The following is a 6,982-nucleotide window of genomic DNA, read 5'->3' as shown; positions in this document are numbered from 1 at the left end:
TTGTGAATGTGGAGATGTTATATTGGTTTCACTGGTAAAAATAAATAATTGAAATGGGTATATATTTGTTTTTTGTTAAGTTGCCTAATAATTATGCACAGTAATAGTCACCTGCACACACAGATATCCCCCTAAAATAGCTAAAACTAAAAACAAACTAAAAACTACTTCCACAAACATTCAGCTAATGAGTTTTTTGGGTTCATTGAGAACATGGTTGTTGTTCAATAACAAAATTATTCCTCAAAAATACAACTTGCCTAATAATTCTGCACTCCCTGTATATAGCCTCTTAACTATACTACTGTATAGTTATGTGTAAATAATCATACGATATTTTTTAATTCTACAACTGTTTACAACTTGCATAGTTCCCATTTCTGTATAGCTGCATATCTCATATTTCTGTATAGTTCTTTATTTCATATTCTGTATAGTTTTTTTTCATATTTATATCCTGTTCATAGCCTGTACATAGTTTGTACTCACTACAGCCTGTACATACTTATAGTTATAGCATATTCATAACATACTTTATACCGTGTACATATTACATACCGTAATAGACCCATTTCTGTAATATAATTACATATCTATATTATTGCTAATATATATTGTAATATATCTATATCATGGCTAAAGCACTCCTGGATGGATGCAAACTGCATTTCGTTGCCCTGTACCTGTGACATGTGCAATGACAATAAAGTTGAATTCTATTCTATTCTATTCTATTCTAAAAACGGCCAAATCTTGTGCCCAACCATTTGTGAATTAGATGTACGCCTCCAGGGATTTATAATTCCGAAAATGATTCGCCGTGTATGCGCTGACTCCACAGACAAGGTACGAAAAGGTATCAGGGTAGGACAATGGCGGTAGGTCTTTAGGGTTTCTACTCCACTGCCGTATTTCATACGGGTCCACATTACCGATGCATGCTATTTTTTCCAAGTACCGTCTCTTGGTGTCTGGGCGCAATCGGTCTCGAAACAGTCCTTTGACTTTTGAGCTGATTTTAAGCATGGTTCTGGCAGTTGTCCTTCCAACACAGTGTGTTTGTTTTGATTTGTGGCCTTCTAAGATGGTGCTGTGAACCCACAATGCACTGCAGTGTTACGTCAACTCCAAAGCCCTATGCCTGTAGCATTCTGCCTATTAGCTTAACACTACAACAACAACAAAAGGGCGCTCTGTCACTACCTGATCTGTACCGGAAACCCGATCAGTACCACGCATGCGCAAATCTTATGTCACGTCCTCTATTTGCTAATATTGTGACAGTTAATGTATTTGAGTGACACGGTTAGCGCCCAGTTAGTTCCTGTCACTACCCGATCCGTACCGGAAACCCGATCCCATGCGCGAACGGCGTCTACTTCCGGTTGGAGCGTTTTACGATAGTTACGGGTCAGAGTATCTGTTAAGATGTTAAGAATAATAAGTATCTCTTAAAATGTTTGCAATAATGAAGCATTTCAATATAATGTAGACAAAAACAAAAAATAAAAAGATAGTTACCGATCAGGACTCCCCGATCCTTACTGCACATGTGCAAAGTTGGACCGTACAAATCGAGTCTACCCGATCCGTACTGCGCATGTGCAGATTTTTTCTTCTTCTTCTGTTTGATTTAATGGCAGTTTACTCCCCGGTGTACGAGGATACCGCCACCTGCTGACCAAACGAATGAACCATATTGTAAACTGAAGCAGCGTCATTACAAATGTATGTTTAATTTGATTTAGTGATAGTGTGATGTAGCATAACTTAAGCAGCAAGGAAGGTGATAAGTAAATAGCATTAGCAGACAATTGAAGTTCTTTTTAAGCATACTTTATTGCTAGCATCTCCCTTTTACCATAAAACAATCAATCAGGCATGCAAAAATCCCACTGGCTTTATACAAGACTTTGCCCACACCTGACCTCGTTAGCCCCTACCATTGAACAAAATAGGTCAAACCAAATAATACAATTCTAAACAAAGAACAGGAATAAAGTCATGCATGAAACTGACAAACTCATTTACTCAACTAAATGGTTTGTAAAGTAAAACACTGCATACAATATAACTCAAAAGGCTACTTTAAAGAAAACAAACAATACTATACAAAATGAAAACCCTCCATTTGGTTACACCCAGTGATCCAATCATTGCCCTCATGACCCTATATAAACAGGAAGTAGTGGGCGGCCCTTCCCATACACCCGTCTCACATACAGGACCTGAATGCACAACATGGACACCATGGTAAGTATAACCAAAGCAACATAAAGAAACATAATTTACTAGACATGTGCCTGTAAACAGAAGAAAATTCAGATGATCTGATGGTTAGTAGTGTTTGCTTTAAAACACATGCATGGATGTAAAGAATGTAACTACTGTAGCAGTAGTTACACAAACAAAACCCGGGATATTGTGTGTTAAGAGAAGTTACACCAGCACTGTCTAAATTAAAGCATTATGGCTGACTGTAAAATAACAGAACACAGAATAACAATATACGCAAGTGACAAATGGCAAATGAATTCTGTCCTAGCCACTTTGTCACATTCCCCCCCCCCTTAAGTCCGTTACTCTTCATAGGAACGGGAAAGAAAGTCTGCCACAACATTCTTTTTCCCTGCCCTATATCGAATCTTAAAACAATATGGCTGCAATGAAAGATACCACCTCGTGATCCTTGCGTTGGTGTCTCTCATTCTGCTCATCCACTGTAAAGCTCGATGATCGGTTTCAAGCACAAATTCACCTCCCAGTAGATAGTATCTCAGAGTGTCCAAAGCCCATTTTATTGCCAAAGCTTCTTTTTCAATTGTGGAATACTTCATTTCTCTGGGGAAGAGCTTACGGCTTATGTACTGCACAGGTCTTTGGTCCTCTCCATCACCTTGCAGCAACACAGCTCCCAGCCCAACTCCTGAAGCATCAGTCTGTACAATAAACGGGCACGTAAAGTCTGGACACTGCAACACAGGCTCATTACACAAACAGTTTTTCAAATCCATGAATGCAGCCTCACACTCTGGAGTCCATTTAATTTTGTTGGGGCATGATTTACGAGTTAAATCACTAAGAATAGCTGATCTTGTAGAGAAATTAGGGATGAAACGACGATACCAGCCAGCTAAACCCAGGAAGGATCTCAACTTTTTCTTTGTAGTCGGAGGAGGACAAGAGGCAAGGTTCTCGACCTTACTCACCTGAGGGCGGATGACCCCACCCCCAATGACGTATCCCAGGTACTCCACCTCGGTCTGTGCAATGTGGCATTTCCCAGGGTTGATGACTAGTCCAGCTGTTCTGATGCGTTGCAGGACATCAGCCAGATGTTTCACATGGTCCTCCCATGTCTCGCTGAACACCACAATGTCGTCAATATACGCTGCTGCATAGCCATCAGCTCCTTTCAGAACCAAGTCCACCAGCCTCTGGAACGTGGCTGGAGCTCCATGTAGTCCGAAAGGCATAGTTGTGAAACGATAAAGTCCGCTGGGAACCCTGAATGTAGTTAAATCCCTTGAGGACTCTGTTAGGGGGACTTGCCAATAACCTTTACAAAGGTCGAGTGTTGTGAGGTACTTGGCATTACCCAAGCGCTCAATCAATTCATCCACTCTTGGCATAGGATATGCATCAAAAGCAGAGACAGCATTAAGTTTTGAGAAGTCAACACAAAATCTCTGTCTTGCATCATTTTTCTTGGGGACGAGTACCACAGGGCTACACCACTCACCTCTAGATGGCTCTATAATCCCTGTTGCAAGCATTTCTTCCACCTCCTGTTTCAATGCTGGCATTAGCTTTGCTGGAACTCTGGAGGTGGTATCCCTGATGGGTGGTTGATTCGAACAACGCAGGTGTATGTCATGCTGAATAAGATGGGTGTAGCCTGGCTTTGTGCTGAAAAGCTCCTGTGGCATTATGGCCGCGAGCTCCTCCTGCTGTTCTGGTGATAGATGGCTCGAATCCGGAAATAGCTTTTCTTCAGTACTGGTGGGAAAGAATTGCTCTTGAGGCTCTTCTTCCTGCAGTACAACACGAGCCCACAACTGAAGTGATTGCTCTGGCTTCTCAATCCACTCCCTCAACATGTTGACATGAAACACCTGTTGCTTTTTCCGACGATTCGGCATGTTGAGCTCATAAGTGACAGGACCTGCTTTCCTGTTTATCACAAATGGCCCCTGCCATTTGGCTAAGAGACTGCTTTCAGTGGTTGGCAAAAGGAGCAACACTTTTTGTCCTTCTTTAAAGGTCCTCCTGTGAGCTGTCTTATCATAGTTCTGTTTTTGACGTCGCTGGGCACTTACTAGGTGACAATGAGCCAGTTCCTGAAACTGTTCAAGCTTGTCCCTCATTTTCAACACATAAGAGAGGGAAGAGCACTGTTTTTCAGGGCTAGCTTCCTCCCAAGCTTCCCGAAGTACATCCAGTGGACCTCTGACATTATGGCCGTACAAGAGCTGAAACGGAGAAAATCCAGTTGATGCTTGTGGTACCTCTCTATAGGCGAAAAGCAAAAATGGAAGCCATTGGTCCCAGTCTTTTCCCGATTCTCTTACGAACCTCCTCAGCATTGATTTCAGGGTTTTATTAAACCTCTCAACAAGTCCATCAGTTTGTGGATGATAAGGGCTCGTTTTGATTCCGGTAATTCCCAGAAGTTTGTAGACTTCTTTCAACAGGTTGGAAGTGAAGTTTGAGCCTTGGTCTGTCAAGATTTCTTTGGGAATACCCACCCTTGAAAACATCTGTATCAGACAATTAGCTATTTGGCGGGCTTTGACCCTTCTCAATGGGAAAGCTTCAGGATACCTTGTTGCATAGTCACAAATCACTAGAATGTACCTATGCCCTGAACCACTTCTCTCCAATGGGCCGACAATATCCATGGCAACACGAGAAAAGGGGACGTCTATTACAGGCATAGGAATGAGTGGGGCTCTGTCTCCTTTCCTACTTGGGGCTGTCAACTGACACTGTGGACATGATTTGCAAAACTGGGCAGTGTCTGAAAATTGCTGTGGCCAAAAAAAACGAGTTACCATTCTGGAAAAGGTTTTAAGATGTCCTAAGTGGCCTGCCCAAGGAACTGAATGAGCCAACTGCAAGACTACAGGTCTTAAGCTTTTGGGAACAACCAACTGGTCACCAACTTTGCTACGACGATATAGTCGTTCATTCTTAACAATGAATACTTCCCGTACTCTGTCTGTAATCTGTGCTGATTCTTGGGTGCTCTTAGCAAACAGAGGTGCTAAAGAGGGGTCCTCCCTTTGGAGTTGGACAATATTGCTCGGGACAACCAGGAGCTCATCGATCTCTGGTTCAGGAAGTGACTCAGCAATTTCTGTCCCCCTCACTTTTTCCTGTCTTCTCTGCATTTTACTTTTCTTTATATGCGGCCTACTTGGTCTGTCAATATCTGGAATTTCACTGTCTGCATAGGGCAACTCACTCAAACCTGGCTCTGACTGAGAAGCTTTATTACCAGACCTAGTGACTACTAGCAGACCTTCACATGCAACATGCAGATTCTTCTCTTCTCTGTCCTTCTCTGTCTTTGCTAATAACTCCCCAAGAATTGGCATGTCCCGGCCCAACACAATCTGGTAGGGAAGTTTATCCATTACTCCAACTGTAAGTACGTACTCCTTTTCATTAACTTGAAGGCAAACATTGGCAATAGGATAATCAACATTATCACCATGAACACACCAGACTTTAACTTTACCACAAAATGTGGTGTCGCTAGGGAGGCAATCTTGCCTGACAAGTGTGCGGTTACTGCCTGAATCCAAGAGGGCAACACACGGTTTTCCCTCAATGAAAACACAGATGGTGTGCTCCTGATCACTGGAGGGTACTAGAGACTCTGTTTCTTCCTCTAGCAAGTCAAAACACTGTGGTGAAAGACACATGTAAGTCTTACTGACTTGCTGACCTGGGCAATCTGCCTTAAAGTGACCTGCTTGACCACAGGCATGACACACCAACGGGCCTCTCTGCTTTACTTCTCTAGCGCGGCTACTGCTAGTGATTGGGGAACTTTGTTTAGGGCTTTTAGCTTTGTACCCATTCCCACCCCCTGACCTACCCACAAAAACATTGGCTGAACTGGGTTTTCCTACCATGTACCCTTTTTGTGGGCGTCGGGCTGCAAGAAAAGCCTCTGCCATCTCTGCAGCTTCTTTTGAAGTGGTGGGGTTGCGCTCTTTCACCCAGGTCCTCAGCTCTGGGTTAAGAACTCTGAGAAACTGTTCCATCACTATGACATCTCCTATTTGGTCCTTTGTCTTCTCCTTTGGAAGCATCCACTTTTCATATAGGTCTTTAAGGCGGGTTCGCAGCTCTTTGGGTGTCTCATCGTCCTTCACCGTCATGTTGCGAAATCTGGTTCGGTAAGTCTCAGCACTTATTTCAAATTTTTCAAGAACGGCGGTTTTTACCTTATCATAGTCCATTGTTTCTTCAGTGTCCATAGCAACATATGCCGCACGTGCTTTACCACTAAGAAGTGGAGCCAGATGCAGTGCCCATTCTTCTTGTGGCCACTGACATCCTGTTGCAATCCTCTCAAAAGTGGTTAAATAATGTTCAATATCTTCATCCTCACCATAGGGCTGCATCTTCGGGCCTTTCCAACCGCTTACTCTGCCCAGATTGGATGAATGTGGTGCTGCGGAAGATTCAGGGGGGTTTCCTCGCTGTTGAACAGGTTGCTGCACCTTTTGCCGCACTGAGGAACTCAGAGGCACTCCGGAATCAGCTACTGCACCTTCCCACAGCATCTGATGCTCCCGGCGCTCCGACTGGACCTCCTGCTGCAGTTGGCTGAACTGGTGTTGCATTCTATGCCACCGTTCATCCTGGCGTTGTCTGTCCTGCTCCCATTTTGCCTCACGGTCAGCCTGCTGTTGCATCAGGCCTTTTAATAAAGTTGAGAGCTCTGAGAGACTTTGTGCTTCCGTGC

General features: G+C 43.4%; 1 long non-coding RNA gene across 1 annotated transcript; it reads left to right on the top strand.

The window, feature by feature from the left end:
* Positions 1-2,175: 2,175 nt before the first annotated feature.
* Positions 2,176-6,953, top strand: LOC143417117 (uncharacterized). The gene is made up of 3 exons (XR_013097331.1): positions 2,176-2,253; positions 6,321-6,410; positions 6,631-6,953. It is a non-coding gene; the product is annotated as an uncharacterized LOC143417117 (long non-coding RNA).
* The last annotated feature ends 29 nt before the right edge of the window (positions 6,954-6,982 follow it).

This window comes from Maylandia zebra, linkage group LG3, assembly GCF_041146795.1.
Source record: "Maylandia zebra isolate NMK-2024a linkage group LG3, Mzebra_GT3a, whole genome shotgun sequence".
In the NCBI taxonomy this organism is placed as follows: domain Eukaryota; kingdom Metazoa; phylum Chordata; class Actinopteri; order Cichliformes; family Cichlidae; genus Maylandia; species Maylandia zebra.
Note: the sequence above shows the minus strand (reverse complement) of the source record. Positions and strands in the feature narration are given on the sequence as shown.